The sequence below is a fragment of the Dermochelys coriacea genome, chromosome 21, assembly GCF_009764565.3.
Source record: "Dermochelys coriacea isolate rDerCor1 chromosome 21, rDerCor1.pri.v4, whole genome shotgun sequence".
NCBI classification, from domain to species: domain Eukaryota; kingdom Metazoa; phylum Chordata; order Testudines; family Dermochelyidae; genus Dermochelys; species Dermochelys coriacea.
Window position 1 is genome coordinate 11,545,911 of NC_050088.1, and position 9,169 is coordinate 11,555,079.

The 9,169-nt window shown below is 44.6% G+C and overlaps 1 protein-coding gene across 17 annotated transcripts in view; it reads right to left on the bottom strand.

Annotated features, from left to right (window-relative positions):
• Positions 1-6,775, bottom strand: part of FKBP5 (FKBP prolyl isomerase 5) — a 56,075-nt gene extending 49,300 nt beyond the window's left edge. For 4 of the 17 annotated variants that reach the window (XM_043500275.1, XM_043500266.1, XM_038379762.2 and 1 more), the window contains exon 1: positions 5,786-5,868. The gene's annotated coding sequence lies outside the window, so the exon portion shown is untranslated. Of the gene's footprint in view, positions 1-1,073; positions 1,371-4,166; positions 4,277-4,830; positions 5,017-5,785; positions 5,902-6,657 lie in introns of those variants that run through there. The other 13 variants (XM_043500271.1, XM_043500272.1, XM_043500263.1 and 10 more) reach the window with 13 other exon arrangements.
• Between the last annotated feature and the right edge of the window lie 2,394 nt (positions 6,776-9,169).

Consider the following 9,169-nt stretch of genomic DNA (forward strand, 5'->3'; position numbering starts at 1 on the left):
ACTGTTTGAGATTAAATTTAGGATAAAAGTTCTTTCTTGGGAGCATATTTTTACTCTCTATTATATCGCACAACATATGAAAAAGCCTTTAAAAAGGTGTTCAAAATAACTCAGAAACGCTCTCCATATAAATATAGATTTAGTAAGCTAGAACATTAAATAGTCTAACAACTGTATTATAAATAGATATTAAATAAAACTGCTATTACTTAATTCAAAGGATGTTAACACATGGGGTCTCACAGTTGCCTAACAGACAGAACTGTCATGAATACAAATGGATACACTAGGTACTAGTTAAAAGAAAAGGAGTACTTGTGACACCTTAGAGACTAACAAATTTATTAGAGCATAAGCTTTCGTGAGCTACAGCTCACTTCATCGGATGCATTTGGTGGAAAAAACAGAGGACTCATGAAGTTGACAGATTTCCACTCTATACGGCTAAATTCAGTGCCTTGCATAATCACAGGTTTCAGAGTAGCAGCCGTGTTAGTCTGTATTCGCAAAAAGAAAAGGAGTACTTGTGGCACCTTAGAGACTAACAAATTTATTAGAGCATAAGCTTTCGTGAGCTACAGCTCACTTCATCGGATGCATTTGGTGGAAAAAACAGAGGACAAGTTAGTATCCCAAGCCTTTAGCAAAAGTCCTAGGACTACAGCAGTTTCTTCCTGTCTCCTCTCAAATCTGTCTTCTTCCCTTCCACACAACTTTCCTTTTCCCTGAAGGACTCACTTTACTGGCCCTTCCCTGTCTTCACATCTCTCTTTAAAAACATCCTTCCCTGGCCTTCTCCTCTGTGTCCCTCTCGCCTTCTGTTGTGTGGACTTGTCTTAGATTGAGCTAGCATGTTGTTTAGACTTTGGCCTTCTCCATTGAGGGTACTGTGCCTTCCATCACTAACAGCTCACTCCTAGCCAAGTCAAAAGGATTCTTCTCCCTTTTTATCATTATGTCTATACTGCAATCAAGGGGTGTGACTTGCTCATGTAGACATACCCAGGGTTCTGGGTGGGCAATACCTGCCTTCTTTATCATTGAAAACAGTCCTTCCTCTTTTCCATACTCACAACTTTGAGGTCATCCGTGATTCTTCTTCCTATGTATGCAGTCTCTCACTCAAATTGTTACTTATTCCAGTAACGTCTCACAAAAGTTCACTCTTCCCTCATTACTCCCACCGATAAGCAAGGTGAGGACAAGAGTTTTCAGCTCTTCCCTCATTTACTGTAACTTTCCCCTTTCTAGCCTCTTCAAAAAGCTCACGCTGAAGTCATCTTCCTTGGTCATTGCTCTGATTAAGTTACCCTTCTCCTAAAATCCCACCCTTCCTTCCACTTATCAAATCCAAGCTTGTTTTCCTCAACTTCAAGTCCCTTCATAGACTCAGCCCCAATGACATTGGATCTAATCTCCTCTTACACCACCCATGTCTTCCCTCCCCTACCTCCTTCCTACATTCCTCCCAGTTCTCCTGCCTTGCTGCTTCCCTCATCTTTCTTATCAGTTTTACTCTCGCTCTCATACTCTCCACTGGCCTTAGAAAAATCTGCCAGCCCCACCCTTTATTTCTCTGAATCCCTCCTCCCCAAGAATCCTCATTCTCTTCACCAACTAGCCCTCCTCATTTTCCTTCCCTCATCTTTATCTCCACGTAGCCTTGCATCTGTCTCTGTCTCGTCCACATTAGGATATAAGTTCTTCAGGGTAAGGATTATGCCTTGCTTTGTAAAGCTATGTGTAAAATTTACATCACTGTGTAGAGTATGGTTATCTACACTTCAGGTGTTACAGCAGCATAGGTATGGTGCTGCAGCTATGCGGCTATAACCCTGTAGCATAGAGGTGGACTACAGTAACGGAAGGGGTTTTTCTCATCACTGTAGGAACTCCACCTCCCTGAGCAACAGTAGCTAAATCAACAGAAGCATTCAGAGTGCTGTAGTTATGTCAACCTAAGTTTTAAGTGTAGCCCAGGCCATAGTAAGAGTCAGAAATGGAACACACCTATAGTGTTATTTTGTCCCTTCCCTGCCTAATTAGGGCTTTTCTCTATAGTACATCATCCTTTAGTGTTTTGTCCAACTCAGTTTGAAATACTTTGTAAGTACAGATAATTTTATTAGAGGCTCTCAAAACACTGCATAGCCAAATGGGTATTTATTCCTGTTTTATGGATGGGGAAAACCAGAGAAGGAGTTGAAGTGACTTCCCTAGGGAACAAAATGTAGTGACAGAGGCAGGCACAAAACCCTGCTCTGTCTCTCAAGTCCCCTGCTCTAACCACTAAGCACATTTACCTCCTGAATTCAGCCAGTGGGGCTTCAACCGCTTGGAAGATTACTGCACAGTAATTGATCCTACTGTTTGGTACTTTTTCCTGCTATTTAATCTAAATGACCAAAACATTTTTTTAAAGTAACTGTAATACCAAGACATGCCTGTGCCTAAATTAAGTGTGTGATCTTACTGCAACACTTTGTCCTTCCACTCCCCTTCATCCTCCTACTCCCTAAATATTTGTTGCCCTCATTCATGACTTTGCATCTAATATTACATCATAAGATCATCAGGGCAGGGGCTACATCTTTGTTCTGGAAAAAAAAACCCTACACCCCCACAGCACTGCAAACAAATTGTTCTTTTCTCAGTTTCATCCCACCGCTCCTTGATACTATGCTTTGGATCTCAGTAATCATTTCTTCTGTCTCCTTGTTTTTTGTACCCCTCAAATGCTTGCTGTAATTCAAGAGCCTGTGATGTATATTACAATGTTTAAAATCGAATATAAATAGAATTCAAAAAGATTAAAAGCCAGAACATACAGGGCTCAAAGCAGAATTTGTAGATTGAGAGCAACATCCTTGCCTTCATTCATTTTTCATTTAGGAATACCTTATTTTGACCCAACCCAACTGCATCTTTATGAAGTCTGCGAAAAGGAGCCAGCCTTGTTTTTCCCTGTGCCAAAAAGCATTTCTCTGGTTCCTAGTCCACAATTATATTTATGGGGCAGTGTCCACACATGGTTCCAGGTAACCCTCTCTCTAATACAACTTGATTAATCAATGAGGATGGGGTAAATAGTGTTTTCAATCCTATTTATAATACCAATTTCTAACACAGTCACTGTGGATCGTGCCAAACCTAAGTATTTGAAATCAAGTAAAAGCATCTTTCCCAGCGCCATGTAGAGAAAATTTTTGAGTTAAATGATCTGTCCTAAAAAAAGGTTGATATTTGAGGAAGCAATATTTATATAGAATAAATTCACTCATCTGATGAAAAGAGACTCCCCAAACTGGCACCTTAAGGGCATTGTCTACACTGTGGTACTGACCATAGCAAAGCTTGGTTTGTTTAAGATGGTCAATTTCACTCACAGACAGAATCAATTAAATGGTGCATCAAAGAAGGAACCTTGAATATAGCACTGGAAATATGAACCAGAATGAATCATCTGGAGACATTACATATTATTTCTGAATTTACCCTTCAAGGGCTCTTACAGTTCTTCAGGTAAATAATATTCCTTTGTGGCACTGATATGCACGTCTGAATATTCAGTTAACAGCAGGAAAATAGCAACTTCACACGAGCTATTTGGGCTATAGAATGAGAGAAAAAGCAAGGGCAAGAGCCTTCAGTCATGTTTATTTTGGGTTATATATGATTATTGCACTGAATTATATTCTCTATGCTTACTTTAAAAATCCATGGGACATTTTTAGGTAAGTGTCATTACACAGGAACCTCATTTTATGACAACACTGTGCTTTCACAACTGGATAAAAAAAAAACATCCTCTCCTAGTGCACCATTATCATGGCTGCAGACCATGTTCTGATTCATTGAAGAGCACTGCTGTAGGAAGTTGCAAAACAGTATTTCAGCAAAGGATACAGGGCTGCCTATAGTGAAAGTAGACCACTTCTCAATCAGTTGATCTAAAATTGTTTGACATTTCAGTCTGAAAACAGGTGAAATCTCAGATATGGGATAAAGAAGATTAATCTATATATAACTTTTTAAGTGACTGGAATAAACAGAGTGATGCAGAGTCAATTTAATTTAAAATTTCCAGATCAAAATGATATTTAAATATCACAGTTGTAACACAATTAGACCAAAGTTAGAAGATTCAAAGCAAAGACTTAACTCACTTTTTTCGTGCAGAATGAGATTAAAACAGATTCTGCATCTACTCCGATTTTGCTGGAGGCACGCACAGGGTAGATCTGATATGAATATACTGTGAAAATTGAAACACACTTCCCCCTCAATCATCTGTATAAGATTTGATTTAATCCAGTCCTTTCACCTGGCTCTTTCAGAATTCAACAGCACCAGCAGATTCTGCCTAGTCTCCAAGAATACAAAGGGCACATCACAAGAGTTTAAACTGACTGATTTTTTTTTAAACATTCCGTTCCCCCCAACAAAAAAAAGTAACCCCAGCCAGCAGATCCTAAAGCAAAAAAACAAAACAAAAACAAACAAAAAAAACACTAGCACAACCAACGACACTGCCTTCCCTATCCTTGCATCATTGCATTTATAGAGATAACAGTGTTTCGTAAAAAACAATTTGAAATCCTTGGTTAGAAGCAGAGCATAAGGTAGAGCTACCTCCCAAGGGTAAGGACCACGACAAGTACACAGATACTCCAATCTCAGACACCTTCCATACACAGGAGGCTCCTCCTGTGGTTCTTACCAGGGACTCTTTATCCACAGCACAGATAACCCACCCGTTCTCCAGGTTCTTCCTGAGCCCACATCCCACCAAGTTCCTTCGCCCCCTTTCCTCCATGCCTCTTCAATTACCTTCCTCCAACGTTACTATTACCACCGGGCTCTTACACAACGCTTTCAATAAATATACACAATGCAGTATTGCAGCAGTTCCGTTCACAGCTCTTCATGGCCTCCTACACCAGGGTCTCTATATTGCTGGTTATTGGGGGGAGGGAGGGCAGGAGAATTATATCCCCCCTGACTTTCCTCTTGGCAGAAATATTAAAATTGATACCATCTCATTTTATAAACTCCCCCTGTTGGAGAGGGGGTAATTCATCCTCCCCCTTCCCCCAAAAAACACCCACACTCCCCAAAATGTTCCTTTGGGTGATGTAATTCTTCTCCCAACATACATCCATGCAGAAGTCATACAAGGTGGAGGGGCGGGGGCGGTCTGCGAGTGTAAGGGGTAAGGAGGAGGGTTTGGGGCACACAGGAAGGGGGAAGCAGGGGGCTGTTCTAGGGGAGGGGGGAAATTTGGGGTCCAGTGGGGGGGGGAAGCCTGGACCCAAAGTTACCCATGAAGCTGCCCCTGGGGGGGCCCCGCCCCGGACTATGGGGGGGGCCGCCCCAGGAGGGGGGGCCCCGCCCCTGACTATGGGGAGGGGGCCGCCCCGCCCCTGACTATGGGGGGGCCCTGCCCCTAGGAGGTGGGGGGGCCCTGCCCCTGACTATGGGGGGGCCTCCCCTGGGAGGAGGGGGCCCTGCCCCTGACTATGGGGGGGCTGCCCCTAGGAGGTGGGGGGGCCCTGCCCCTGACTATGGGGGGGCCTCCCCTGGGAGGAGGGGGCCCTGCCCCTGACTATGGGGGGGCTGCCCCTAGGAGGTGGGGGGGCCCTGCCCCTGACTATGGGGGGGCCTCCCCTGGGAGGAGGGGGGCCCTGCCCCTGATTATGCGGGGGGCTGCCCCAGAGGCGGACGGTGTTGGGGGGAACCGCCCCCGCTTCAAGCCGCGGTCCCGCCACCCCGGGGGCGCCGGTACCTGCCGCCTCCTCCCGCTCCCGCCGCTGCCGGGCTAGGACTGACACCAAGCGCCGGGCCGGAGCCGGCCCCGAGACCCCCGCCTGCCCCCGCTTGGCCCCGCCCCTCAGGGCACCCATTGGCCGCCGAGCCTGCCCGTTTAGGTCAAGGGCACCCGAGGCGCTTCTTCATTGGCTACCGCTCCTCCCGCATGCAAATAAGGCGGCTTCTTCCCAGCCCCTTTGCCGCGAGCAGCCCGCAGCCTCGAGCTCCCTGTGCAAGAGCGGGGCAGCGCCGGAGCCGGACAAACTCAGTGCAGCCCCCCCCCCCCATCCTCATGCAACCCACCGCAGCCCCCGTGCAACGCCCCCAAATCTCACTGCACCCCCCACGCCGTCAGCGCACCCCGCAGCCTCCATGTAACGCCCCCAAATTGTGTGCAACCCTCCAAATCCTCAGGGCAACCCCTCCGCCCCCGTGCAACGTCCCACATCCTGAGGGCAACCCCCAAACTGTCAGTGCAGCCTCCCAGCCCCGGTGCAACCCTCTCGCAAACCACCCGTGCAAGTGCAAACCCCTCAGAGCCGGTGCCTTCCCCGCAACGGTCAATGCAATCCCACCGCTCCCGTGCCACTCCCAACCCCCGGTGCAAGCCCCAAACCGTCGGTGCAACCCATCGCCCCAAACCCACAGGTCAGCCCAAGCCGGTGCTGCGTGGTACAACGGAAAAAACCCAACCCACGCAACGACCATGAAACCTATACGAAAGCAACGGTACGGAACGCAGCGTAATCAAGCAGCCCAGCCGCACACGGCATCAAATCAGAAATGTGTTAGTGACAGGCAGAAGGTAGCGATGATCCTGCACTTTGCACACACATTCTGGGCTCTTACCTGCCTGAAGCCCGTTATGACTGAATAGCGCAACGGTTCAGGGCAAAGATAAGACCTTAATGGGAATTTAGACTGGAAGATTAGCACAACTTTCCTCGCCTGACAGTGGAGCAAGAGTGTAACCCGTTATAATATTCAGAGTCCCCAAAATAATATAAAGTACGTATCTCGTGCTTGAAGTCTGGCGTTTTTAATGCCCTGCATTATTACTTGTAACACCTCCAATTTGTGCAGCGGGAAGATTGGAGAAGTTATTTTGTATCCCTTTTTCAGCATGACAGCACTTGGTACATAGTCAGTTTCCACTGTATAGTCAGTTTCGCCTGGGGTTTGTTTGGGTCCTTGGGGCAGCAACAGTAGAAAGAAAAACGTTACCACGTTTCATGATCATGCAGATTGTAAGGCCACACAAGGGGGCGGCGGAATCAGCAGCAGGTATAGAACCTGCGATTCCTAGATAATTCTTTATTTTCTATTTGCTAGATGAAGTGGCCCTGTTCCTTTAAGCAATTTCTTTTCACTGGAACAAAACCAAGCAACAGGCTTGTGGCTTCCATTCCTCTGATTTTCTCTTCCCTCCATTTTTACATACAAACACAGACACTGCTGCATTTTGCTGCTATTATTTGGGGAAGTGGGTGGTTGGGTAAATTACTCTCTACCTAGATCCGCTGGCCCAGATTTCTGGTTTTCAAAAGGGCTGAGGACACAGCATCTCCCCCATGGTGACACCTTATGGCCAGGTTTTCAAAGGAGTTCAGCACTCAGGGGACTGAGCTCTTGTGAAAAATTGGGCCACTTGTTTGGGCTGTGGACACTGTTGCAGCAACAGCTATGAAATGGCTGCTCCAGGACAAGGAGTGGAAGTGGGGGGGGGGAAGAGTCCTACTAAACTCTCCTTTATTAACACAAAGTTGGTGAAGAAGGGGCCCAATTTAAGGCCTGCAGAATCCTGTCCGTGTATCCCCCCTCCCCCTTTTAAAGCAAAAACACTATCCTCAACCCACCTCTTTGCATATGTCTGGATATTGCAGCACTTATGGCATGTTATAAACACAGCGTAGAGACACAGCAATGCTAGAAGGGGAGGATGGAGTTAAACACTAACTGCACTCTTAATTTCCCTTGTTATTGTGGGTTTAATATTAGACTAGCAGCACCGTTAGCTGGACATATATTTTTCCTTGACTTTAAAAAAATAGTGCTGTAGAGAAATAAATCGTTTGTGACTATCTGAAAGTTAATGATAGAAAGGCATTATTTCAGAGCAGCCATGGAGTGTTGTAATAATCAGAATAGCTATTGTTTGGTTTAAAAAAGAAATTTGTTGAATGAAAACACTAATCTGGGCAGAGAGCCACCACAGATTAGAAAAAAATAAAGCTCTTTTTTTTTTAAACTATCTTTTCCAATGCTGTTGAACCTGGCTTACCTTTTTGTATCACTCAGCCTGGATAAGGAAATTAGTCTAGTTACTTGTATTTCTAGTCAGTTTCACTTTCAGATTTTCTTGCAGTAGTGCAAATGCTGCAGTGTTTGGGTTGGACACACTGCAAAAGGGACCTAGATAAGAAATATTTCATGAAGACACTATGGCCAGAGTTTTCAGCAGGAGTTAGCACCCACAACTAGAGTCAGATTTTCAAGACAGCTCAGCTCTCACTTAGACACCAAATTAGGTATCATATTTTCAATCAAGCCTTTGCCCCCAATAGGTTGAACTTTTAAAAATCTGTCCTCCCGTTGTGGGTGGTAAACATTTCAAAATCTAACCCTGATGTCTTTTGAAAATGGGCCTCTATTTGAATGACAATCAGTACCCAGAGGCGGTAACCAGAATCAGAATCAGGACCCCATTGTCTTGAATGCTGTATAAATATGAAATAAGGCATTTCTGTTCATATTAGGAATGCTAGTTCTTACAAATCTGCATTTTGACCCGACTATTTCCCTGTATTACTACAATAGATGACCAAGGAATGTGCTTAGTTGTCAATGGATTTATAATGTTTATCAAAGTCTTCCTTAGAGCTTCTGTTCTTTGATACAATGTTGAATAATATTAGGTTTTTGCATTTTTAATTAAACACCACCAGAACATGTTGGAAATGAGGAGTTTAACTTGAAGCTGAATGTTCAGATAGCTAGTTCACTGTAACAAGGACTCACTCACTTTAACAGAGCTTTCCCTTCTTTAAAATATAATGGGGAAAATATGGATCTTACTAAATTTCACTGATAGTAAGGAAATGAAATATATGAGAGAAGAAAGTCTACCATCATGATTTTTATTCTGAATTTAAACATTTTCTGGAAGATTGAAAGATACACTCTTTCCCCGTCTGTATCCCAAACAGTTTTAGTTTTCCATTTAACAAGCAATTGTGTGTTTTTAATACAAAAAAACCCAAGCAAACACAGACATCACTTTATTGTTATTTTTGTTCAGAAAATATGCATAATTCTAAGAGTCCACAGCTTTTTATCCTAGACACCAGCAGGGGGAGATCAC